Source organism: Giraffa tippelskirchi, chromosome 1 (assembly GCF_054371585.1).
Source record: "Giraffa tippelskirchi isolate mGirTip1 chromosome 1, T2T-mGirTip1v1.2.pri, whole genome shotgun sequence".
Lineage (NCBI taxonomy): Eukaryota > Metazoa > Chordata > Mammalia > Artiodactyla > Giraffidae > Giraffa > Giraffa tippelskirchi.
In genome coordinates, this window is record NC_137275.1 from 185,396,649 (window position 1) to 185,424,597 (window position 27,949).

Below are 27,949 nucleotides of genomic sequence, written 5' to 3' on the forward strand. Positions count from 1 at the left end.
GTGGCCACTGAACCAACTCATTCCCTCTCATCTTTTACTCCAACAAGATAGGGAGATAGATGGAGTTGGGTGAGCAGCACAGGCATGGTTGATCAGAGTAAGGAGACACTGGCATCCAAAAGGAAAAAGCCAAATAAGAAAAGGAAAAGAAAGAAGGAAGAAATTGGTCCTTCTCTTCTCCCCACACCTTGGAGTTTTCAGTTGTTGATAGAAAACTTGAGCATCGCCAAACTGTATGTTTGATGCATACATACATCTATCCTGAAGCCTTGCTGCCCTTCTGGGATCCGAGCTTGTCTATCCAACTCCCTACTCTGGTAGTTTCCCTTGAATATCTCATAGGATTAAGCATCAAGCTCACCACTGCCATAATGGAGCCCATCTTCTTTCCCATCACCTGCTCTTGTTCCTGTGTACTTTTTGTCACTTCCATCCTTCTAGTTACTCAAGCTGGTCCCCCCTCTCTACCTCAAGTCCCAAATCCAAGTTGCTGCCAGGTTAACCTGGCAGTAATCTTACCTCCAGAGCTTCTCTCGATTTTATTGTTTTCACTCCCACTATCATTGCCCATTTTGGTCCCTTGTTATGTCTATGACAGTTATCTCTTAACTGTTCTCCCTGTATTCATCCTCATCCTCATCTCTACCATCTTTACCACTTCTTTGATGCTATGGCTAGGGTAGGCTTCCTACTGTCAGAAGTACTGTCAAGTCATTTTGTTGTTGTTTAGTCACTAAGTTGGGTCCAACTCTTTGTGACCCCATGATGTAGCCTGCCAGGCTCATCTGTCCATGGGATTTTCCAGGCAAGAACACTGGAGTGGGTTACCGTTTCCTTCTCCAGGGTATGGTTTAGTTGCTAAGTCATGTCTGACTCTACATGGACTGTAGCCCACCAGGCTCCTCCATCCATGAATTTCCCAGGCAAGAATATTGGAGTGGGTTGCGATGCCCTCCTCCAGGGGATCTTCCCGACCCAGAGATGGAACCCACATCTCTTAAGTCTACCCGCACAGGCAGATGAGTTCTTGACCACTAGCACCACCTGGGAAGCCCCTCTCCAGGGCACGTCTTTGGTTAAAAAAACCATGTGGATCCTCATTGCCTTCAGCATGGTGTCTAGATTCCTTGATGCACTATATCTGGTCCATTGAGTTCTGACTCTATCCACAGTTCTGGTCTCATCCCTCACTTCTTCCCTACAACTAACTTACCACTCCATCAATTTCCTTAGCCTCTACTTGTGGTGATCTTGTAGCTGCATTGTGTGTGTTATCTTCCCCATATTTCCCTACTGAGATATTTTTGTTCCTTTCAGGCTCATTCAAGTATTTCATCCTCTTCGCTGAAAATATGTTCGATTCCCCCCAGCTAGGATGTGCCTATAACACTGAAAACCATAATGTATTTTGGTGAGGGATGAATGATTCAATCAATCAATGAATAAAGAGATTAATAAAAGATGGAATTCTTGCTTGTCTTTGAGGGATTCTCTTGCATTCCAAGCCATTTTTTCCTGTCCAGGCTGAGCTTCCCCAGAGCCTGTCTGTTCTGATCGATCTACAACACCTACTAAAGTATGAATGATGCACCAGTTAACTATAGGATTTGACTAGTTTTTGTCGTAGGCACTTCCGCTCAGGGCATGTAAAAGAAGCTGCAGTTTGGGCTTTAGCACTGTTCTCTGAGCCTTTAGTTTGACATTCCAGGTACAAAGAAACACTAGCAAATTCAAAAGCAGACCAAACCTGAATGCAATATTTAGAAGGCTGCTCTAAGACTATGCTCCTGGATCAAAATGCATAATGCACATGGCAACTCCCTTGGATCTCCACAGTGGGCCAGTACTGGGAGACAGGCTTCAGCACAGGTGAGCTTTGTGGACTCTCCATCCAACTGTTCCCTCTCAGCTAACCTGACCTGCAGGCTTAGAGGGCTTGAGGAGAAACGACCTTAGGCTGCCTGCCTGAAATGCCCATGCTAGAGATCCATTTCCTCCAACGACGACTATTATGTTATTACTGCCATACCCTGAGACAATCTCTACTTTGGATGACTGAGGATACTACAGCCCCTGGGGAAATTAACAGAATAGAAATATTTGAATTTGGGCACAGAGGATATGAGCAGAGTATAGAGGACTCCTCTATAACGCGTGCTGGGAGAACTTAAGTAGCTGCCTGAAGGCTTTAAGAAGTAAAGGCTGAAGAGACAGGAGGATGAGGTAAAGGAAGTAATAAACTGCCACAGAGGCCAACAGTGTCTCGTGGTTGTTAAATGGTATTATAGCTTATAAAGTCATCTGAGTGCACTCTTCCTTTTGATTCTCATAATGCCACTATGGGTTAAGAGAAAGCAGGTACAATTTTCTTTCATTTCATAGATATGGAAATCTAGACTCAGGGAGGTCTGGTAAATTACTTTGGGTCAATCAGCTATTTAGGAGCTAATCCAGGATTTCAAACCAGTCTTCTGACCCCTTAATGGTCTTATTTCCACAACATCCTGCCTCTGAACGTGTTTTTCCACTGGCAAAGTGAGTCTAGCATAAATCTAGACTTGTAAATCTAGCATCTAATCAGCTTTCCATTAACTTGTTACCAGGTCTGGGGACCTAAAGGGGGACTCTTTCAGGCCTGGAAACCTTCCTCTGCTTCTCCTTGGTCTCTCAATTGACAAGGTCTCAAACAGGCCTAAGACATGATTAATTTTACTAAACTTTGTGGACTTCTTACACCCAGGTGCAAAAAACTGTCTCCTAGTATCTATATGCCAGCAAGCACCCCATGTCAAAAATCGAACCCCGATGATGATTAAAATGGCTGAGGTGAGTTCCTGATTGCTCCTCCTGCAGCCATATTGAACAATTCAAAATGATAATCTGGCATGTGGCAGTAACTCACACTGAACAGGTCCATCACTCACAGAGGGAGTAGCACAGCCTCCAGGGTACCTGTCTTTTGCCAGAGCCAGCGTTTCTTCTCCAAGCCTTCACTCATCTTCTGCAAAATTTATTTCTATAATGTCCTTCATACACATCAACACTACGCACTTTACCCAGAGAGTCAATCACCAGTTTCCAAGAGAAAGGGAAGGTTCCTTGGGGGAGATTTAAAGAGAAGCTTAAACTCAAGGTCTGCAGTGTGGTGAGAGCAGGAGAAAGGAGGGGTAATGTTGGAATGAGAGAGATGACAGTGGTTGAACCCTGAGATGGGACACCCTGAGATCAAACCTATGTCTCCTGTGTCTCCAGCATAGCAAGCAGATTCTTTACAGCTGAGCCACTGGGGCTCAGATATATCAAAGCAGTGATGTTATTACCAATAAAGACCAAGATGGAGACTGTATCTTAATTGGGTCAGACCAGTTGGCTTGATATAACTCTACCCTTAATGTTGATTGGGGCTTCCCTGGTGGCTCAGATGGTAAAGAATCTGTCTGCAATGCAGGAGATATGGTCCAATCCCTGAGTCAGGAAGATTCCCTGAATAAGAGAATGGCAACCCACTCCAGTATTCTTGCCTGGAGAATCCCATATACAGAGGAGTCTGGTGGGCTACAGTCCATGGGGTCACAGAGTTGGACACAACTGAGAGACTTACACACACTTGATATTGATTATCCTTCCAGCCTCAGAGAGCTCTGGAAATCAGACCTACCGCTGTAGACACACTGAGAGGAGGAGCTGAAGATATGTCTTTCCTACAGGCAGGCTGGCTAGAGACAGAAGGAAACAAGAGGAAAGTAAGGATCCACATGGTCTCTACTCTTTCTCTCAAGCTCACTAATCAGAGCAGTCAGAGTACAGGGATAGAGGCCCAGAGTACTTTCCCAGAGGAAGAGTCTGTACCTGGAACAGACAATAAGGACATGTAGGGAGTAGGCATTCAGTCCCCCAACACCCAACATGCATGTGCCCTTTACAGATTAAAATATTGCAGCCCATTCTGAATACAGTTTATTATAGCAATCCTCCACATGGTCCAGATGATGATTTTCTTACCTGCTTTATCAATGAGAAAAATGGGGATCTAAACAGCAGTTCCATATAATCAAAGCTATGGTTTTTCCAGTAGTCATGTATGGATGTGAGAGTTGGATCATAAAGAAAGCTGAGTGCTGAAGAATTGATGCTTTTGCACCGTGGTGTTGGAGAAGACTCTTGAGAGTCCATTGGACAACAAGGAGATCAAACCAGTCCATCCTAAAGGAAATCAGTCCTGAAAATTCACTGGAAGGACTGATGCTGAAGCCAAAGCTCCAATACTTTGGCCACCTGATGAGAACAGCTGACTCATTGGAAAAGACCCTGATGCTAGGGAAGATTGAAGGCAGGAGGAGAAGGGGATGACAGAGAATGAGATGGTTGGATGGCATCGCCAACTCAATGGACATGATTTTGAGCAAGCTCCAGGATATGGCGAAGGACAAGGAAGCCTGGAATGCTGCAGTTCATGGGCTGCCAAGAGTTGGACATAACTGAGCAACTGAACAACAAAAACAAATAGCAGTTAAATTGACCTCAGTCACCAGGTCACAACATGATAGAACTGGAATCCAAAATAGATTTCTGACCAATATTTGAAAGCAAGTTTCAAAAAATGTAACAAACAGGTCAGGCCAGACATTCTTGCACCCAGAATTGTTAATAACTACAAGAGAAGTGAACAGGCAGACTGACTGGGTCAGTGAAGGTAGCTGAAGGCCAGAGAATATGCTTTCATTTAACAGATACTTAAACCTACTGATGCTGAATGTTGTGCTGTGCGCTGGGAACAGAGCTGCAGACAAGACAGATGTGATTTCTGCCTTGGAGAGCTAGGGTGGAATAGAGAAGTGCCGAGAATTCTAGGGGGCTTCCCAGATGGAGCTAGTGGTAAAGAGCCCACCTGCCAATGCAGGAGACGAAAGAGACTTGGCTTCAATCCCTTGTCAGGAAGATCCCCTGGAGAAGGGCACAGCAACCCACTCCAGTATTCTTGCCTAGAGAATCCCATGGACAGAGGAGCCTAGGAGGCTATAGGCAGTGGGGTCACAAAGAGTCAGACACAGCTGAAGTGACTTAGCACACATGCACTAAAATTCTAGGAGGCCCTTTGGAGAGGAATGCAGCTCAAAAAAGAAGCATCCTCAGCCTTGGGCTCATAGAGATGGCGCTGGGCCCACATCTCAAGAGGTCACTCCAGAGTCAGGGTCACCACCAATAAAAACTGACCTTGTGTCTGGAGTTTAAGAAGCTGGATCTGGCCTTGGGGTTCAGTGAAATTGAATGAAGGAGTTGAACCCTGAGTGCCCATTGAAGTACAGTAGCCAGTCTGACTATAATAAGGAAAAGCTCTTTGCTCCGTTGTTTCATCATTTCTTTTTGTTCACATTTTTCCTGTCTGGCTTATTCTATTTTTCTCTGCATCCTTTAGTAAAGTTCCTTCTCAAAACCCCCAAAATTGTATACAATAAACCAAAATAAAGGGGGATTATTCATGCTTAGGTTAGAATTGCTAGAGAAGGACCAGAAAGCGAGATGCAGTGGTGACCAGAGCCAAACCTTGGAGATCCTGGAAAAACCAGTGGAGTGGGCAAATGGTGTGATTGTTGTTGCTGTTCAGTCGCTAAGTCATGTCCGACTCTTTGTGACCCCATGGACTACAACACACCAGGCTTCTCTGTCCTTCACTGTCTCCCAGAATTTGCTCAAAGTCATGTGCATCAAGTCAGTGATGCCATCCAACCATCTCATCCTCTGTTATCCCCTTCTCTTCCTGCCCTCAACCTTACCCAGCATCAGTCTTTTTCAGTGAGTCAGCTGTTCACATCAGGTGGCCAAAGTATTGGAGCTTCAGCTTCAGCATCAGTCCTTCCAATGAATGTTCAGGACTGATTTCCTTTAGGATGGACTGGCTTGATCTCCTTGCTTTCCAGGGGACTCTCAAGAGTCTTCTCCAGTACTACACTTTGAAAAGATCAATTCTTTGGTCTTCAGCCTTCTTTATTGTCCAACTCTCACATCCATACATGACTACTGGAAAAACCATAGCTTTGACTATATGGACCTTTGTCAGCAAAGGTGGATCTGCATAGCCCTTTCATTATGCATGTTTCCCTGTGTCTATCTTGTGAATAATGGACCATTCAGAGAGAGTAAGGCAGGGTTCAGCCCTTTCTCCATGCAGAGGAGTACCTGGAACAGGTATTTGATGTCTCTTCAAAGACTAAATTTATCGTTTTTTGCAAGTCTTCAATGTGTCAAATCTACTTAAACTTACAATGAGCATCCATGGCTCTGGTTATCCTTGTATCTCACCTTAAAAGCTTTCTGGTTGGCTTTTTGCCCCCACAAGATGTTTAATTTATGGACAATAAATGCATCCACTGGTTCAGATCAATGAATTTTTTTTTAGCATCAGGCTATTGTTACATGCTTAATGAAAATTATATAAATATCATATGGAGTGAATCAACAAACATGGATTTACCTGAATAGCATATCTCTCCAGATATCCATTATAAAGCCCTCATCTTTGTCATCAATTAATCAAAACCTATCTATTATTTTATTTTGAATTTCTTCAATAGTTTAATTGAAGTATAACTGACATACCATAAACCACCCATATTTTTTCTTCCAGTTTTTTTTTAGATATAATTGACATGCAGAACTGTGTAAGTTTAATGGATATAGCAGAATGATTTGACTTACATACATATTGAATTGATTATCACAATAAATTTAGTGAATATCCATCATCTCATATAGATATACAATTAAAGAAATGGAACAAAAAATATCCTTGTGATGGGAACTCAGGATTTACTCTAACTTGCATATATATAATATACAGCAGTGTTAATTATATTTACCATGTTATATATGACATCTTTAGTACTTCTTTATCTTAGAAAGGGGAATTGGATGAAGACAGTTGAAAGGTAAACTGTACATATTGAAGGGAACCATTTGGTAAGTTTTGAGATCTGGTATACCCATGAAATCATCACCATAATCAAGATAATAAATATAAAGCTCCGTCACCCAAATTTTCCTCCTGCCACTTTGCCTCCTTCCTGCTCTCCTCACTCCACCCTACTCTTGCCAAGAAATTCATGATCTGTCATTATACACTAGACTGTGATTGTGTAATCTATGAACTTGTATACATGGGACTGGACAGAATGTATTCTTTTCTGGTCTGTTTTTTAAAATTTCATTCAACATAATTATTTTCAGATTCATCCATGTTGATAAATGTCAACATAGATGGCAAAATGTCAAGAAATCGTTCCTTTTTATATCCTGGTATATCCCACTGTATGGATATGCCACAGTTGAATTATACTTTCACCTGTTGATGGACATTTATATAGTTGCTAGTTTTGGGTATTACAAATAGAGCTGCTAGGAAAACTGAAGTACAACCTCTGCTTGGATTTAAGCTTTCCTTTCTCATAGGTTAAATACCTGGGAATAAAATGACTAGATCATATGACATGTGCATTTTTATTTTTTTAATTAAAAAGATTTTCTTTTTTGTTTTTATAATTTTTTAAAATTTGTTTTATTTTTGGTGCACTAGGTCTTGGCTGTGGCATGTAGGCTCTTTCTGTGGCGGTACATGGGCTTTCTTTAGTTGTGGTACAGCCCTGTCTTGCTGCAGCACATGGACTCTAGAGTACATGGGCTTGGTGATGATGGTGTTCAGGCTTAGTTGCTTCACGGCATGTGGGATCTTAGTTTCCTGATCAGGGATTGAATCCATGGCCCTTGTATTGGAAGGTGGATTATCAACCACTGGCCCACAAGGGAAATCTCTATTTTTAATTAAAAAAACATTCAAATGTTTTCCAAAGTGGTTGTAACACTTTCAATCCCAACAAAAGTTATGAGAGTTCCAGCTTTGCCATAACCCCCTCCAATACATAATAATGTCAATCTTTTTCATTTTAGTATTTCAGTAGATATATAGTGGCTTCTTATTGCTTTAATGAGCATTTCCCTAAAAGCTAATATTGCTCAACAACTTTTTAGTTGCCTCTTTATTTTGCTATCTGTATATCTCTTTGGTAAGGTGTCTGTTCAAATCTCTTGCCCATTTTTAAAAATTTGACTATTTGTTTTCTTACTATTGAGTTTGGAGAATTAATTAATATAATCTGAATACAAATCCTTTGTGAGATATATACTTTGCAAATATTTTCTCCCAGGGTATGGTTTGTCTTTTCATTACTTGACTAGAGACTTGAAAAGAACGGAAGCTTTCGTTTTTATGAAGTCCAATTGATCATTTATTTTGTTTGTTTGTTTTTTAACGGAACAAGTTTTTGGTGTCATACCTAAGAAATCTTTGCTCAACCCTGAGTCACAAGGATTTTCCCTAGAAGTTTATTAGAGCTTTACACTTAGGTCTATGATCCAATTTGAATTACTTTATTAATATGATGAGGAGTATAGATCAAAGTTTATTTTCTTGCATATGAATATTCAACTGTTCCATCAATTTTTTTTTAATTCTTTTTACACAGAATGTCCTCTGCAATTTTGTAAAAAATCAGCAGTCCATATTTGTACGGGTTTATTTCTGGACTCTCAATTCTATGCAGTTGAATTCTTTGTCTAACTTTATGCCAAAGTCATACTGTGTTGATCATTGCAGCATTATAGTAAGTTTTTAAGTTAGGCAGTGTTAGTTCTTCACCTTTTTTAAAGTTATTTTGTGGAGTCTAGATTCTCTGTATGTCCATGTGAATCTTAGAATTGACTTTTCAATTTCTACCTAAAATCTTATTAAGAGTTTTATTGGGATTGCATTGAATCTATAGATCCATTTGGGAAGATTTGTCATCCTAGCAACATTAATCTGTCAATTTACCAACACAGTGTTTAACTCTCATTTATTTAGGACTCATGTGGTTTTTAAGCAATGTTTTTTTAGCTTTCAGTGAATATGAAATCTTTTGTCAAGTATTTTCTATTTTTAAAGATATTATAAGTGCTATTTTTAAAATTTCAATTTTTGATTCTTACTTGTTAATATATAGACATGAAATTGACTTTTATACATAGATCTCATCTTGCAATTTGTCAAACTCACTAGTTCTGGTAGAAATAATATGGAGAAGGAAATGGCAGCCCACTCTAGTATTCTTGCCTGAAGAATCCCATGGACAGAGGAGCCTGGCAGACTACAGTCCATGCGGTCACAAAGAGTCGGGCGTGACTTAGCAACTATACCACCACTAAACCAAACCATATATTATATATTTTATTTATATAATATCTCATAGAATTTTCTACAAAGATATTCATGTTGGTATAGACACTTACATTGTTTGTATATAAAGACATTTCACTTATCTTTTTCTTTATTATATTTTATTTCACTGGCTATCATCTCCAGCACAATATTTAATAGAAGTAGTTGGGTGGACATTTCTGATCTTAGGGAAAATCATTAAGGACAATGTTAGCTGTAGGATTTTGTGGATTACCATTATCAGGTTAAAAAAGTTTTCTGTTATTCTTAACTTGCTAAAACATTTTCTCAGTAATGTATATTGGATTTTGCCAAATAAAACATTATCATAGTTGTTTAAAATGAATGATAAATGTTAAAATGCTATCTTTAAGATGGCCAGGGAAAGACACATTATGTACAGAGGAATAAAAATAACAGCATAGTTCTGAAAAAAGATAACAGAAACAAAGTAAGCAAGAAGATAGTAGGAAAACATCTTTTAATTACTGAAAGATTAACACTCCCAACCTCCCATTCTATATCAAGTAAAAATATCTTTTAAAATGAAGGCAAAATAAAGACATGAAAAATCTGAAAGAATTAGGCACCAGCAAACTGGCACTACAAGAAACGTAAAAAGAAAGTGAAACTAAATAGAAATACATATCAATATCCAGGAGTGAACAGTATAGAAAATGATAACTATGTGAGTAAGTGTATGTATATACATATTTTTTCTTTTTTATTTAAATCACTTTAAAAGATAATTCATTGTTTAAAGAAAAATGTAGTGTTGTTTCTATCATATGTATAGAAGGAAATTATCTGACAACAATTGAACAAAGAACAAGTGGACATATACCATTGGTTCTTAAAGGTTCTTATACTATACATGAAGTGGCACAATATTCTTTGAAGGTAGACTGATAAGTTAAAATGTGTCCTATAATCTTGAAAACAGTTATCAAAATAATACAACAAAGAATTATAGTTAATAAGTCAACAAAAGGGATAAAATAGTGTAATAAAAATTCATCAGTACAGCTACAATAAGGTATCATCTCACACCAGTCAGAGTGGTTATCACTGAAAAGTCTACAAATAATGAATGTTGGTGAAGAAAAGGGGAATCCTTCTACACTGTTGGTGGGAATGTAAATTAGTGCAGCCACTATGGAGAACAGCATAGGGGCTACTTACAAAATTAACAATAGAGTTACAATAAAACCTAGCAATTTCACTCCTGAACATACATCTGGTAAAGATGAAAATTCTAATTTGAAAAACTACATGCACTCCAATGTTCATAGCAACACTAATGGAAACAATGTAAGTGTCCATCAACAGGTGGATAAAGAAGAAGTGGTACATACATACAATGGAATACTACTAAGCCATTAAAAAGAATGAAATAATGCCATTTGCAGTAAAATAGATGGACCCAGAGATTATCATACTAAGTGAAGTAAGTTAGGGATAAATATCATATGATATCACTTATATGTGGAACCTAAAAACATGATGCAAATGAACTTGTTAACAAAGCAGGAATGGACGCACTGACAGAAAACAAACTTATGGTTACCATAAGAGAAAGGAGGAATACATTTTTAAAAATTAGTCAATACAAAAGAAATTATAAAAAGAACAGAGAGGGTAAGTAGAAAAAATAGAATGGTAGATTTAATCCAACCATATCAATAAACACATGAATTGCCTTTTCATTCAGGTTAGGACTGTGACTTCTCATTTCACCCTATGGCATCTAATGTGGGTTACACACATTGGCTTGTGGAATAATTTCTGTCTCAGTTGGACCTCAACACATAAAAAAAAAAAAAAAACCGTCATCCCATTTTACTGAAGAGATTGAAGTGTGAAGTTCAGTTATTCATCCAAGCTCACACAGAAAGCTGTGGCTATTTCTGACTTTAACTCCATTTCCAGATTCCAAGTCTGAGCTGTTTTTATACACCAAGAACTCCCTGTGGAAAGCAGCAGGAAGACTGGGGATATGGGTCAGAGGAGAAGGGAGCACCCTGACTCCAGATGTGGCAGAATCAAGGGGAGAAGCAGTTTCTTTGATCATCCTTCCTTAGGCCCACCTGGTCCCTGGAGCAGGCCAGGCTTCATCCACATTCATCCCTCTGGCCTTCTCTCAATGGGCTCAAGGTGCTATATCTGAATCATTCAGGCTCAGTGTACAAGGGTACCTGATGAGCTGAGATCCCCCCAGATCACCCACCCAGCTATGCTTCCCAGTCCATGACTGTGTGCACCTGGAGGATGGGGATGGGAGGAGTATCTTTCCAATTTGCCCAGAAATTTCCGCTGGGTTAGCGATGGCTCTCTCTCTGTTCCCCTGGCCCACCACTCAGTTGGAAATTCCTTGAAAGCAGAAGCTGCTTAATTGTCCTTTGTACACTCACAGTGGATTCTCACTCAGGGTCCAGTCCTGGTTCATGACCCTTGCTGAGTGGCCTGAGCCTTATCCCATGGCTACTGAGTGTGCTGGTGCTTGTGTGTGCATGACCTGCTGTCACCCAGGATGATGACCCTTCTGCCTCTAGCAATCATTCACTGACTTTTCCTTTCTTTTCGCCTCCTCCCGCCCTCTCTCTCTCTTTCCCTCCCTCCCTGTGTGTGGGGGTGGGGAAGGATGGGAGTACATCTTGTTTGATGACCTCCCATCTTGAATGGTAATCACCATCCCACTAGATGTGGCTTCTCGTATCCTTGACTTTATCTTAATAAATAATCCAACACATTTAGCAGAAATCATTGCATCTTTGTTTAGGGATTAAGCCTGGAGATATATTTAAACTGCACTGAGCGCTGGTAATCCTGAAAGGGCTGAAGCAATCCTGATAGCACGGTGGGGCCGCAGCAGTTAGTGCGGTCGCTCAGCTGCAGATGTTATTAAAGCAGCTGTTATTAAAGATAAGAAAAGATCAGTATGCACGTGCACACATGTGCACAGACTCACTCCAGCATGCCTGGGTGCATGCAAAAACACATGCCCACATACTCCAAGTGCATGAACTCATGTCATTATGCTTGCAAGCCTGTTCAAACTCATTTGAGCTCACACACATACACACACACACACACACAGAGGCATATGTGAAACATGTCTGTTCATGCATATATAAGCATATATGCCCACTCACGTAATTTTGCAAGTAAATGTGGCGAAGTGTCTGTGTTTACAGGGCTTCCAGGTGACACTAGTGGTGAAAAAAAAAAAAAAACACGCCTGCCAGTGCAGGAGGCATAAGATACCTGGGTTTGATCCCTGGATCGGGAAGGTCCCCTGGAGGAAGGCATGGCAACCCGCTCCAGTTTTGCCCGGAGAATCCCATGGATAGAGAAGCCTGGTGCACCATAGTCCATAGGGTCGCAGAGTCAGACACAACTGAAGTGACTTAGCACGCATGCTTGAACACACATCTATGTTTACATGCAAACGTGACCACCTCCCTATACTTCTGGGGCTACAAATACGCCAACAAACAGCTGCTCTGAAACCATCTGGTACAAGGTACAATGCTGAGGACGTGAGTCTCTGGGCTCTAGATATACAGCTTGCAAACAGCTCTGGGTCTGCATCGATATTTCTTCTTGCATCTGTGCTGAGCAGTCTTTATCTCCCTGGAGTTGTAGCAGAGCCTTCCTTGGCTGCCTTATGATTCCGGGAATTATTTGGAAACTCTACTGGAGTCAAATCAATTCAGTTTTCTTTGGCCCCAGGAGTTAGGACACCGAGCGCTACCTGCATTAAAGCATCTCTGCTACCTGCCCACAGTCTGCCACGAAGCCATGTCCCCAACCACTGGTGGCCTTGATGTTTCTTTCATTTATTCATTCATTGTCTCAGCAGGTATTTCTTGGCTTTCTGCTGAGTGTTTTGTGCAATTATTTGTATAAGATAGAAGTACATATAAGGCATATTTCTGTCTTTCAGGATCCTGTGGGAGGGGATACAAGGCCTACATACAAAGAATTCATTATGTCACAATAAAAAGCAGTCACATAATGGTACAGTAACGCTGAGATTCCAAATGAGTAGGTGCCAGGGGCCCACGGGACTATGTTTGGATGTTCACTAGAGGGAGTTACATAAGGACACAGCATATAATTGTACTCATGGCTAATGTTTATTACAATGATGGTGGCACTACCGGTAAAGAACCCACCTGCCAATGCAGGAGAAACAAGAGATGCAGGTTCAAACCCTGGGTCTGGAAGATCCCCTGGAGGAGGATACAGCAGCCCACTCCAGTATTGTTCTCTGGAAAATCCCATGGACAGAGGAACCTGGTGGGCTACAGCCCATGGGGTCGCAAAGAGTCAGACACAACTGAAGCAAGTTAGCACGCGTACACAGTCAAGGCACACAGCTGGATCATAAGGCAAAATGGCTCAGTGGGCTTCTAGGGGAACCCATGTGCAGGGTTCCTCTTGCTCTCTCCTTCCCAAGACTGAACGCACAGCATATACTTTTCCCTCAGCAATAAAATTGCAGCAACACATATGTGACCTTTCTGCCTGGAGAAACCCATCAGAAACACAGGGCCTGAGATTATTATGGGGGCTGGTCACATAGGCACATGTCTATGCATGTGCCTAGACCAAAACTCCAGTCTTCTGGAAGGAAAGCACATACTCAGCACAAACAGTCTAGACACAGCAAGCCACTCTTACCATTTGGGGAAGGTCCTATGACTGTAGAGACCTGCTTACTAGCCAAGGGCCAACCTTGCAAGCAGGCTTTTCTAAGGATAGCAGCATCAGATCTACCCTGTCAACTTGTCTGTACAGAGCAGTAAGGAAAAGTGAGCAGTTCCAGGGAGAAAAACATGAACATGAGCTGGGCATCTCAATGGAGCAGAAGGCGGTTGCACTGGGTCTTGAAGGTTGATCGGGATTTGAGCAGGCAGAGAGGACTGAGACGGAAACTTCAACAGCTCAGTCCCAAGAGACAACAGCAAGGTGGCTAGGAGGTTGGGGAATGGAGAGAAGAGACTTCTTGACTAAGTCGACAAACTGGGGTAACGACCAGGAGCTGTAAACTCTGCTAGACAGTGGGGATTTAGATCAGTCATGAAAGAGCTGTAAACTAAGAAGAGAAATAGACAGACAATATCAGTAGCAGGATGAGAGGAAAACTCAGTCTTGTCTGAGAACTCCTGATCATCCAGAGCTAGCTGGGACCTGAAGGACCAGTAAGGAGTGAGCCAGCTCAAGGAGGATGAGAAGGACAATGATGTCCCAGGGTTGCACATGCAGAGGAGAAAAGGAGAAGAGGAACATGGTGAGTCCAACAATCTCCACCAAAGTACTGTCTTTGGCAGGCTAGGGCACTGTGGTATGCCTTTGCTTACTTGTTTTGTTGCCAAAATAAGATCTCAGTCAGAGCCAGGTTCACATTTAATTGTCCTTCTACTGTTTAATGCCCATTGAAATATGTAGCCTTTTTGTAGGGAGGACACCAGACTTCATCACAGGGAGGAGACTTTCTCATGCTTAGCTTTGATGCTTCCTTCCATTAACTCACATCTAATTTGTCAGTGAATCCTCTTGTCTCCACTTCCAAGTGCATCCCCAAGTAGACCCTCTCTCACCATCTGTACAGCTATTGCTGGAGCCCAAGTCACCAGCATCTCTCTCCCACTTTCCCTGCAGCAGCCAGAACATCCCTCTAAAATGTAAATCAGATTGTACTTCTCTCCTGCCTAAAACCTCACACACAATTATCATTGCATTTGGTATAAAATCTACCACAGCTTACTGTCCCAGTGGTCCGGACCCATGCCTACCTCTCCACCCTCCAGGCATCACCCCCATGCTATTCGCTAGGCTACACTCACCTTGGTCTTCTTTCTTGTTCCTGGGACACATCAGGCTCGTTCTTGCCTCAGGACATTTTCACATGCCATTCCCTCTGCCTGGAACTCTTTTCCCTGCTCGCTAGGTTCTTGGCTCCTTCTGATACAGGTCCCTGGTGAGAAGCACCTCTTTAGATAGAACTCACCCAGATTCTCTATGTTCCCCTGTCAACACCACCCCATCTCAATGACTTACTATGTGGTTATTGCATCCTTCTCTTTGTATAACTACTTACTGCAGCTTGGATTTTTTTATTTGGATTTTATCATCTGTCTCCCTTCAATTTCATTATAAATTCCCAGATGGCAGGAACCCTGCCTAGCTCACTTAGCCAGCAGTTTAAAATATGCCTGACACTGTGTTCAACAAATATTTGTGGAATGAGTGAATGGTGACTCAGCTTGTCAGTGATTGGACTGGGGCATTTATGGGGTCCTAAGCCCTGTCTTCCATCTTTGCTCAGGCACAGAACATGCAGAGCACTCCCACAGGTGGATGTCTGGGAAATGCATCACAGAGAGGAAACCTAGGCAGCCAGTGGACAGAAGGATGGTGGGCCCTGAGACCTGCAACACACCTGGGGGGCAGAAAAGGTGTCTGAGGATAGTCCACCTACGGGCAGTGTGTGGGAGCCCAAGGGGGCAAGCTCAGCAAAGAGCCTTACAATGAAGAAGACAGGGTCATTGTGGAGTCCATACAGGTGGTCAGAAGGCGTATACTGGTTAACAGGACTTTCTTATTGACAGGGGAGGAAGGTGGCAAGAAGGAAGACTGAGGTCAACAAGCCATGTCAGGGGTGGTAGCTGTGCACGAGAGGCTAGTGTGGACTTAGGGTCAGCACTCCCCTCCCTGGAAGGACTGGTGAGAGAGTCAGGGTTGACCCTGAAGAAACAGGGGTGCCCAGCACAGCAGCAGTGCAGAAACCTCCATCTGCATGGGGTGCAGTTGATATAATCACATGGATGGGGCAGTTGGGGTGTTTGAGCTAGGACATGATGGCGAGGGGTGGGAAGAGGGTAAAGAGCAAAGAGGGCTTAGCATGAAGCCCGTGTTGGGCTCAGAGGGAAAGGAAGTAGGAGCCTGTATGAAGTAGTCATGAGGTCACAGCTGCGGATGCTAGGAGGCAGCACTAAGGCGCAAGGAGCTGGGAGATGACCAGGCACAGACTCCGCTCCTTCACACTTTTGCCAAGGCCAGCCCTGAATGGACTTCACTGGAACTAGCAAGAACAGAGGGTGGGATAGGGCTTTGGAAGATCTCTTCAGCAAGAGAGAGAGTCATGCCAATGGCTCTTCCCACTGACATCCAGCCAAGCTGACCCCATTGAGGCCAGGGAAATGCAGTGGTTTTCACCTGAACTCTGCTCCATCTCTTGGGCTTTCCTGGTGGCTCAGACGGGAAAAGAATCTGCTTGCAATGTGGGAGACCTGGGTTCAATCCTTGGGTTGGGAAGATCCCCTGGAGAATGGGATGGCTACCCACTCCAGTATTCGTGCCTAGAGAATCCCATAGACAGAGGAGCCTGGAGGGTTACAGTCCTTGGGACTGCAAAGAGGTGGACATGACTGAGCGACTAACACTTTCACTTTCTGCTCCATCTCTGCTAAGAGTCTGGGAAAGCCATGATGAGGTTTTTCTACATTTTATGGCAAACCTTTGGTTTTCTCCAGCTCCAGAGGGTTAAATGGGGGGAAGAAGGCGTTGCTCCAGGGCCTACAGGAGTGCAGCCCTTCCCCAGGTGCAATGATTTACAATGAAGGGCCCTGCCCTGCCCAATGGAGTCTCTGGGGCCCGGCTGGGCTGGTGTCCACCCCTCTTACTGACGGGAACAGCCCTGCTCTGTTTGCATGTATGCAACTCCCCAGCAGATGGTGAATCAGACCTCGATGTCTCTGTGTGCGCTTTGTACATTTTACTTGCTGGTAATGAATTTACAAATCCTTTAAGTACGGGAAACAGAGCCTTCCCACGAGCTGAACAGATGGGAGAGAAGGCTTTCTAAAGGCTTTTCAAAGTGGCCTGTTTTCCCCCACTCCTGGTTTAACATCTCTTGCTATGTCTACAAATGCTTTAATAGTTGGGGGTGAGGGGAAAACCTGCACTGTCCTTCTTTGTCGGGCTCCCCAGAACACATGGAAGGCCTGCCTCCTGCAGCCAGGAACCCATGAGCAGGACAGCACCACCGGGCCCTGGTGGGAAACTTTCAACAACCGACACCCTGGAATGTGTGTGCCACAGTCCATGAAAGGAAGGAGGGAAGCAGAACTTCTTGCAAAGCTGACACCAATTTTTCTAGTGGGGTGAGAGCCCCAGGGCTCCTTGCAAGTGGGACTGATTGATAGAATGGTTTATAATTGCAAAGCTGCAATAGACGGCAAGAACGGCATGGAGGTTTCATCTTTTCCCTTTGCCATCTCTCTCTGCAGTGGGCTCCACCTCAGATGGCATCTCTTTCACCATGCCTTGACTCAGTACTTGACCACGTGACTTGCTTTGCCCAATGAGATGTTAGGAGACCGGAGGCAAGTAAAGGCTTTAAATGCACTTGCCCAGCAAAGCTGGTTCTCTTGCTTCATGAGAAGGACATGCCTGGGCAAGTTTGATGGTTCTAGGAGGTAGAGGAGACATGTGGAGCGGAGCCAGTTCCCTGCTAACTAGACAGGGACATGGGCCAAGACAGGCAAATCTTGACATGCAAGACTCTTGACTCTTGACATGTCCATGGTCAAGAGTCTAGAGAAGCATCACCAACTTTTTGGCACCAGAGACCAGTTTCATGGAAGACAATTTTTCCTTGGATGGGGTTGTGGGGACAGGATTGCAGGATGGGTTATGATTTTGAGATAATTCAAGTGCATTGCACTTATTTTACACTTTATTTCTATTTTGTGGCAATCTCAGGATATTCCACCTTCACTTTAGGGTTCAGGTCCATGCTCCTATGAGAATCTAATGCCTCTGCTGCTCTGACAAGAGGTAATGAGAACAATGTGGGGCAGCTTTAAATATAGATGAAGTTTTGCTTGCTCGTTGCTCACCTTCTGCTGTGTGGCTTGGTTCCTAACAGGCCATGGACTGGTACTAGTAAGTGGCCCAGGGGTTTTAGACCCCCGAGTCTAGAGGACAGTCTTCCTTCTACCCTCAGCCCAGCACAGAGCACCCCACTTGGAAGAAGCAGTAATTACAGAAATGGATAGAGTTTACCAAATGTATATGAAATGAAAAAGGATACTAGTTACACTAACCTTACAGAGCTGCTTTGAAGAAGAAGTGAACAATAAGAAACCTAAAGTATTTAGCACAGTCCTTGGCCCGCAGCAAACACTGAGTAAATGTCAGCTAGCATTATCTATGTGCATTGACTTTGATCATTAAAACCACCCCTAAATTAAATATTATTATCTCATGTTACAGATAGGGATGTTGAAGCATAGAATAGTTTAATGACTTGACCAAAATTATACAATTGGATAAATGAAAGACCTGGGATCAAAATTCACATTTGCTCAGCGATGGAAACAATCAAGAGAACAATACAAAACCAGATGCAAGATAAGTACATGTCCAGAATTAGAATACACAGAAAATGCTGGAAATACTGTAAGGGAGAAAACTCAGACTGGTCTGGAGCAGGGTTTCTCAACCTTGGCACCACTGACATTTGAGGCTGGATAACTCCCAGGTGGCTTGGTAGTAAAGAATCCACCTGCCAATGCAGGAGGCACGGGTTCAATCCCTGAGTTGGGAAATAACCTGGAGAAGGAAATGGCTACCCACTCCAGTATTCTTGCATGGAGAATCACATGGAAAGAGGAGCCTGGTGGGCTACAGTCCATGGGGCCACAAAGTCAGACACAACTAAGGGACTAAACAACACCATCAACAACTCTTTGTTTGGGATAATCTTCCTGTATGTTGCAGGATGACGTTACAAGCATCCCTGACCTCTATCCACTAGATGTCAATATAGCTTCCTCCACAAGTGATTACAACATTGCCAAATATCCCCTGAAGGGCACAGTCACCCCGCACTGAGAACCACTGTTTGCAGATCTCAGGGAAGGTTGAAATAGAAGGTAGACTTCAAAATGTCCAGATAAGAATATACATAGCAATCCCCAGGTGTGAATTTCAAGGATCAATAAACACATAAAAATTAAACATTAAGAGATACCGTTTCAGAGGAAAAAACAGTCCTTTCTAAGAAAGCATTACTAGCAATTTTAAACTAATATTCTAAAAAATATGTTTGAAACTTTAAAATATGAAATTTATAGAATCTGGACGTAAACTATATCGTGTGTGTTTACTTCATAAAGTGGCATCAACTGTACATTTCTATTTACCAGTACAAGAGGAAATGAGGCAGGAAAGACCAACTTATTCTGGTATTTTCCTTTATCCTTGCAATATACTCCCCACATGGTGGTTATTATGGTTATTATTCTAGTTTTAGCAGAGACAGTGATGCTGGCGATATGGTTTGGCACCAGAATGAGAACTGGCATTTAGTTGACAGCTGCCTTGTTTGGATACAGTCTTCAGTCTCATGCATTGCCTCATATTTCTGGCTTCCCTTAATGTGGGCAAAACAAGATGTGCTGATTTACAAGATCTAAATTCCCTTTGATAACTGTATTAGTTTTCTAGGTCTGCCATGACAAAATACCACAAACTGGATGGCTTCAGACGATTGAACGTATTCTCTCACAGTTCTGGAAGCTGGAAGCCTGAAATCAAGGAGTCAGCAGGTTGCTTTTTTCTGAGCACCCTGAAGAAAAGTCTGCCCTAGGCCTCCCTCTTAGCTTTAGTGATTGGCTGGCAGATCCTTGGCGTTGTCCCTTGGCTTTCAGGTACATCACTTCAATATCTGTCTCGTCTTCATGTGTTTTCACTGTTGTTTCTCTCCTCTTAGAAGGACACATTGTAATCACATTGGATTAAAAGGCCCTCCTGCTCCACTATAGGACTTCCCCAGTAGCTCAGCTGGTAAAGAATTTGCCTGCAATGTGGGAGATCCTGATTCAATTCCTGGGTCAGGAAGATCCCCTGGAGAAGGGATAAGGCTAACCAGTCCAGTATTCTTGAGATTCCCTAGTGGCTCAGATGGCAAAGAATCCACCTGCAATGTGGGAGACCTGGGTTCAATCCCTGGGTTGGGAAGATCCCCTGCAGAAGGGCATGGCAACCCACTCCAGTATTCTTGCCTGAAGAATCTCCATGGACAGAGGAGCCTAGAGGGTTACAGTCCATGGGGTTGCAAAGAGTCGTACATGACTGAGCAGCTAAGCACAGCACAGTGCTTCACTATAACTTCACCTTAACAAATTATTTCTGCAATGGCCCTATTTCCAAATAAGTTTACTTTCTGAGGCACTAGAGATTAGGATTTCAATATATCTTTTGGGGGAATATAATTCAATCCATAACAATAACCTATCATGTGAGACCCACTTTGGGATGACATCTACTCCATCATTGTCTACTCCAATATTCTTGCCTGGAGAATTCCAGGGACAGAGGAGCCTGGCAGGCTACAGTCCATGGGGTCACAAAGAATTGGGCACAACTGAGCAGTTAACATACACTATTCCATCCCATCTATCTTCTTTATGTACATTTATCCCTTTGATCCCTGAAGGAATGGGGCTAAAAGTGATCAGTCTTCTATAATCCTAAAACCCCATAGAGTCTACCATCCCTTACAGCCAATTGTAACCACAGGATTTTGCTGCTACCCTGCCATAGCTTTAAAGTTGTTTTCCTACAGTATTGGGGTGTTTTCCACCACCCAATTCATCCCTCCTCCCCAAAACCTCTTGTAAGCACCCACGATCTGCATTTGTAGAATCATGACAAGAACAGTAGGTTCCATCTGAGGTCATGAAAGAGGTTTTGTTTGGTTGGATGATAAGATCCTAAAAGAAAATGTACCCTTTCTTCTGGTATCACAATGTGCTGTTGTTATCACGTTCTTGGCCTTCCAGAAACCTCATGCACGTGTGTGTAAGTAGCTTCAGTCATCTTCAACTCTTTGCGACCCCATGAACTGCAGCCTACCAGGCTCCTCTGTCCAGGGAATTGTCCAGACAAGAATACTACAGTGGGTTGCCATTCCTTTCTCCAGGGGATCTTCCCAACCCAGGGATCGAAATTGCATCTCTTGTTTCTCCTGCACTGGCAGGCTGATTCTTTACCACTAGTGCCACTTGGGAAGCCCTCCAGAAATCTCATGGCCACATAAACTAGAAGGTTGCCCCAGTTACCATGCATGTGAAAGTTAAGATAGTATGTAAAACTTCTTAGTGCCCTGAAGTGGGTAAAATGTAAATGGTGGGGATAGTAGGAGAAGGGGAGGAACTGGAGGAAGTCTCAGAAAGGCAGGCTGGGACAGGGGGGAGGATGAGCCCTGCAAAGAAACAGCAGTGCTAGGTAAGAATCAGTGGAGAACATTTCTCAGGGGCTGATATTGGAAAAATGGGCCAAGAGAGTCAATGACAGCTGCCTATATAAGGCACAGACTGGCGTGGTGGTGATAGAGCCTAGCCAGGTGGGACACAACTTAGCTCCCATCAAAAACCTGAGCAAGTGCTGAGAGGAAAGGAAAGACCATGATGAGTGTGGCTTAGTCCTCAGCTCTAAAATCCATTACTGTAGCAAGTCAACATGGTCTTGTCACCAGGCAGATCCCTGCCAGGGAAATCCTAGTAATAGTAACCAAGAAATTCATCCAGGAAGGGTCAGCCTCCATGTATTTTGAGGAAATAGCTTCCCAGCAGGGATGAACACCAATTGCTTAGCGTCCCTGGCCTCATCTGTAAAATGCGGACATATGAAAACTCTAATATTCTTTCCCATACTTAGGAACCTTGCATCAGACTCCAGGGATAGAAACAAAAGGGGAATGGGGGGACTCCTTTTCTAGTGCTTTCTCCAATCTCTCTCTTCTGCTCCTCCTCCATAATCTCCCACATTGCTGAACCAACTGTGGATTTCTTATTAGAGCTCTGGCTTCATAAATGCCTCCATGGCTGGCAGTTGATTTTCTAAAAATGGAATATACATGCAGGCTCAACCCCACAACAACTGAATTCTTCTCTACCTAAAATCAATTGTAAATGTGTATGTAAAACTACAATAGCGCTAAACATCTTGTAATAAGGTGATTGTGCTAAGTGAGCATCTGATTTAAGAAGTGGCTCAGCGGTGCAGCGCTGGATCACGCCACCTAATCAGGGGCCAGCAGGAGACACACTGGCTCCTAGGTGAGCAGGCAGCCTTGGAGGTACAGCAGCAAGACAGTGGCAGTCAGAGTTTCAGGGGGAGAAGCTGGGCTCACAAGTAAGGGGATACCCCTTATTCAGGCCCACTTTCTTCACTAAACTCTTCCCCATCCCTACCCCCAAAATGGAAATTAGACCTCGGAGGACAGAAAGAGAGCAAGAGGAAGGAAGGATAAATAAAGAGGGGGCAAGCAGGTAGGCTTCCCAGGTGGCTCGATGGTAAAGAATCTGCCTGCCAATGCAGAAGATGTGGATTTGATCCCTCGGTCAGGAAGATCCCCTGGAGAAGGAAATGGCAATCCACTCATGTATTCTTGGCTGAGAAATACCATGGACAGAGGAGACTTGAGGGATACAATCCATGGGATCACCAAATAGTAGGACACAACTGAGTGACTAAACAACAACAAAGCAAGCAGGCAGGAGGCTGGAGGGCTGGATGCAGAGTACAGGCAGGAGTCCCAGCTGGGCAAAAATGGGCTCCCAGGGAGGGAGTGTGGGGGGAGCAGTCTGAGACCCAAGCCGTGCTTACAGGACGAGCCTCAGCTCTCTGCATGGTGAAGCTCCATGTCCTCATCTGCAGAACGGGGATGGGCACGCAGGACAGAGGTGGGTTCGCCACGAGCCTGGCCTATGAAGGATCAGAGGTTCAGAGCAGGGATCCTCCATCCAGTGGGCCGCCTCAGTCACTCCAGTGCCCTTCAAACTCCCAACCCATTCCCCTACTCTACTATTTTCCAAAATGCCACCATTACATTAGTCTTTGCAATACAACTTCTGTGTCACATTAGGCTCTCTCCCTCATTCTCTTCTTGAAAAAGCAGGTATTTCCAAGCGAAGTAAAACTCTTCATACCATAGCAGTGCGGGTACTCCTGGGGGAATCAGTGGGGTGGGGGTCCTGGAGGAAACCATGCACTTTCAGACATGGACTCAGCACCCAGCGGCTGCCAGACCCTGAGCAAAACATGTCGGCACAATGCAACCTTGAAGAACCCCCAGTTTAACAAAGGAGAAAGTTACAGTTCCAGGTGCCAAGCACCAAGGGAGGGGTGATGAGGTGGGGGTAATCATGGGGAGCAGAGTCAGTTTCACTACTTAAAGGAAATGGAGCTCTGCAGTGAGGCTTGAAGGAAAGGTAAGATTTGGTGAAGAGTGGGAGGGAGGAAGAAGAGCATCTCTGAAATCAGGGAGGCTGCTAGACACAGACCTGCTGGAAGGTGAACCTGGAGCTGTGAGTGGTGAGACTGGAATTGGTATGTAGAGAAGGAGCGAGAATTATGGTACAGATGAACTTATTTGCAAAACAGAAATAGAGACGCAGATGTAGAGAAAAAAACTTGTGGATACCAAGAGGCAAAGGGGGTGGGATAAATTGGGAGACTGGGATTGATATATATACACTACTATGTACAAATTAGACAACTAATGGGAACTGAGTATACGGTACAGGAACTCAACTCAGTGCTCTATGGTGACCCAAATGGAAAGGAAATCCAAAAAAGAGGGGATATATGTATAATTGATTCACTTTTCTGTACAGCAGAAACTAACACAACATTGTGAAGCAACTATAGTCCCATACAAATTTTACAAAGTAAAAGAATATGGTGGGAGAGGTTAAGACAGAACAGGACTCAGTCTGACTTAATAACTAAATTTCCAGGGTTTGAGAAAAGATCTTCTGCAGTCTAGAATAGTTTGCAGGTTCCTCTTTCCCTAGGATCCCTTTGAATTTCAAAATAGCCCCTACTTTTCTGTCTCAAACTGAATGGATCAGAGTCTTGCTCTTTTGAAAAGGTTTTCTCCCAGGGTTGAAATAATTACAGGGATCACCTCTAGGTGATTCACCGGAAGGTGGTTAGTGACTCCCTAGATATTTTGAAGAAGATGTGGGCTTCCCAGATGGCGCTAGTAGTAAAGAATCTGCCTGCCAATGCAGGAGACATAAGAGATGCGGGTTCGATCCCTGGGTTGGGAAGATTACCTGGAGGAGGGCATGGCAACAAACTCCAGTAGTCTTTTCAGAAGAATCTCATGGACAGAGAAGCCTGGGGGCTATGGCCCATAGGGTCTCAAACAGTCGGACACGACTGAAGCAATTTAACATGCACGGGGAAGATGCTGAAGGTCCTAGTGATGGTGATGGGTCCTCACTCTCCTGCCTGGAACACTGAAGGCTGACATTACATCTGTGTGAGCTTAACTGTATACTGTAGTAAACTGTGGAGTTGCACAGATGGCCCCAGCTCTGTGACCCTTGGCTTATTTCAACCACTGTGCTTCAATTTCTTCATCACTGGAAAGGAGATTCTAACAACCTGGATTTGAGTGTTGCTGTGTGGATTAGGTGAGATATGCAAGTAAAACCTTCATCCCAGTTCTTGGCAAAATAACTAAAATGTTAAGATGTTGTATGTATATATACAACTATATATATAAAAGACACAGATTCCTCCTAATCAGGGCTTTCCTTCTACATGGTGACACAAATGACTGTAACACAAAAGAAAATTCACCATGCTGATAGAGGTGACAAGCACACTTTGGACTGGCCTCCCAGAGAGGTGGCCACTGGGTCACTCACATCTGAAGGGTGAGAAAGATTTGACAGACAGATGGGGGAGTAAGGGACTCATGGAACAATCATGACTACACATGGTGGTAGGCTAAACTGAAGTTTACTACAGTATACAGTTAAGCTCACACAGGTGAAAGGTCAGCCTTCAATGTTCCAGGCAGGAGAGTGAGGACCCATCACCATCACTAGGACCTTCAGCATCTTCCTGGGGCATGCTAAATTGCTTGAGTTTAGCACTGCCTTAGGCTACATTTCTGATTTTCCAAGCTGAATTTAGACCCTGGGACCAGCAACTGAATCTTCTATTTTTGTGTGTGTCCCTGGTGACCCCCAGACCATGTGCCCTGTACATGAGGTGCTCAGAGGAAAATTACCCATAAAGATGAGAAACAAGGCTTGAAAGGGCATCAAGTTCATAAAAGAACCAGGAAGGGAGCCCCATGCTTCAGAAATGCCCCTGAAAATACTATCTGGCCTCAAAAACAGGCCAGTTTGCTAAGTAGATGGACCTGGGCTGGAACCCGGCTTTACTCATTAGAGGTGTGGCCTTTCATCTGTAAATTAGGGATAAAAACAGGAGGATGCCATGCACTAAGCCATGCCAAGTTCTTAGCACAGTCTGGCATGTGGGCATGGACAATAAATACTAGCCTAAAACATAAAACAACAAAAAATAAAAACAAGTAAAGTAAACTGATGTTGATGTTGCTCAGGTCTGCTTTGAGACTGAGGCTAGAAGCTTGAGCTTCAGGCTTTTCCTGATCTGCCTGGTGTCAGCCCAATTTCTAAGCAGAGGACCGCCCCAGCCCCATGGGAAGTTGTTGATAGAATACTTTTCCCAAGGTGACCTGAAGCATGGAGGGAGGTGATTAGCAACCTGCCCAAGGCCATGGCAGGATTCACCAAGCCTCCTAGTAGAAACCCAGCCACAACAAGCCCTTAACTCTTAAAGGTACATGACTACTGAAAAAGAAAATTTCACCAACATTACAAACAACCGTCAAAAGTACCTGGACTAGTAGCATTATCCCATTTTATTGATGAGAAGGAAGCTGGAGTCTTTAGGATGTAAGTGACTTTCCCTAATAGCCGGCGACCAAATCATCTAGAGGGCTTCCGAGGTGGCTCAGTGGTAAAGAATCCACCTCCAATACAGGAGATTCAGGAGATTCGGGTTCAATCCCTGGGTGATAAAGGCCCCCTGGAAGAAGAAATGGCAACCCACTCCAGTATTCTTGCCTGGAGAATCCCATGGACAGAGGAGCCTGGCGGGCTACAGCTCATGGGGTCGCAAAGAGTTCGACATGACTGAGCGACTAAGCACAACACACCACATGAAAGAAAACATGGATGTTAGATGGAGCGATGTGCCTACTGAATATAAAATTTTCTCAAAATAATCAAGGGAACTATCTCCAGAGAACAAGTCACTTAGCTAATAATGAGTGATAGAATTTTCACCGCGGAGTGTTTCTAAGCTTGGGAGAGGCTGACACCTGTGCTTTCCACATCTAGACCTTCGGTTTGCAACCTGATATTGTGAGGATTTACCAAGATGGTTTCCTGGAGGTGTTCTAACTTTGAGAGGGAGAGAAGTATAAAGAGAGTAAAATCAGGGGTCTCTGTCCATCGGGCAGAGTTTCTCAGAAAGTGTTACTCACTCCTTTTACCAGTATGCAAGGACCTTGGCTGTTGGGTCATTAGTGTCCATGTTTGAAGCTTTTCGTTCTTGAATTCTGTTCAGCTTCAGCCCCTTCGCCAATCATCTGCTTAGAGACAGAAGACTGGTTAAAGACATCTATTCACATCCCTTTTCAGATTTCTATTAATAAGATTCTGAGAGTCCTTTCCGAGAGACCTCTTGTTTATTTAGGCAGAGATGGGTCTCAGTTTTTCAAGCCTCCTGCTCCCTCCTACCCTCCGTATACAATAAGGATAATGTATACTTGCATTCCCATCTTGGAAGCTTTCACCCACAATTAAGTTACTAGCATCAGAGGGAAGACAGACTGAAACCACAATCACAGAAAACTAACCAATCTAATCACGTGGACCACAGCCTTGTCTAACTCAATGAAATTAAGCCATGCCATGTAGGGCCACCCAAGACGGACAGGTCTTGGTAGAGAGTTCTGACAAAATGTGGTCCACTGGAGAAAGGAATGGCAAACTGCTTCAGTATTCTTGCCTTGAGAATCCCATGAACAGTATGAAAAGGTAAAAAGGACACTGAAAGATGAACTCCCCAGGTCAGTAGGTGCCCAATATGCTACTGGAGATCAATGGAGAAATAACTCCAGAAAGAATGAAGAGACAGAGCCAAAGCAAAAACAATACCCTGTTGTGGATGTGACTGGTGATAGAAGCAAGGTCTGATACTGTAAAGAGGAATATTGCATAGGAACCCGGAATGTTAGGTCCATGAATCGGGGGAAATTGGAAGTGGTCAAACAGGAGATGGCAAGAGTGAACGTTGACATTTTAGGAATCAGAGAACTAACATGGACTGGAATAGGTGAATTTAACTCAGATGACCATTATATCTACTACTGTGGGCAAAATCCCTTAGAAGAAGTGGAGTAGCCATCATAGTCAACAAAAGAGTCCAAAATGCAGTACTTGGATGCAATCTTAAAAACGTCAGAATGATCTCTGTTTGTTTCCAAGGTAAACCATTCTATATCACAATAATCCAAGTCTATGCCCTGACCTAAATCAAATCCCTTATGATTATACAGTGGAAGTGACAAGTAGATTTAAGGGAATAGATCTGATAGACAGTGCCTGATGAACTATGGACAGAAGTTCATGACATTGTGCAGGAGACAGGGATCAAGACCATCCCCATGGAAAAGAAATGCAAAAAAGCAAAATGGCTGTCTGAGGAGGCCTTACAAATAGCTGGGAAAAGGAGAGAAGCAAAAAGCAAAGGAGAAAAGGAAAGATATTTCCATCTGAATGCAGAGTT

The 27,949-nt window shown here is 43.4% G+C and overlaps 1 protein-coding gene across 2 annotated transcripts in view; it reads right to left on the bottom strand.

Annotated features, from left to right (window-relative positions):
• The window catches only part of LOC145538615 (dynein light chain roadblock-type 1-like), a 518,123-nt gene that overhangs the window by 46,693 nt on the left and 443,481 nt on the right, over positions 1-27,949 (bottom strand). Inside the window, exons 18-19 of one of the 2 annotated variants that reach the window (XM_081570951.1) lie at positions 26,643-26,747; positions 15,100-15,230 (exon numbers count right to left, since the gene is read on the bottom strand). The gene's annotated coding sequence lies outside the window, so the exon portion shown is untranslated. The remainder of the gene's footprint in view (positions 1-15,099; positions 15,231-26,642; positions 26,748-27,949) is intronic. The other variant, XR_014077101.1, reaches the window with a different exon arrangement.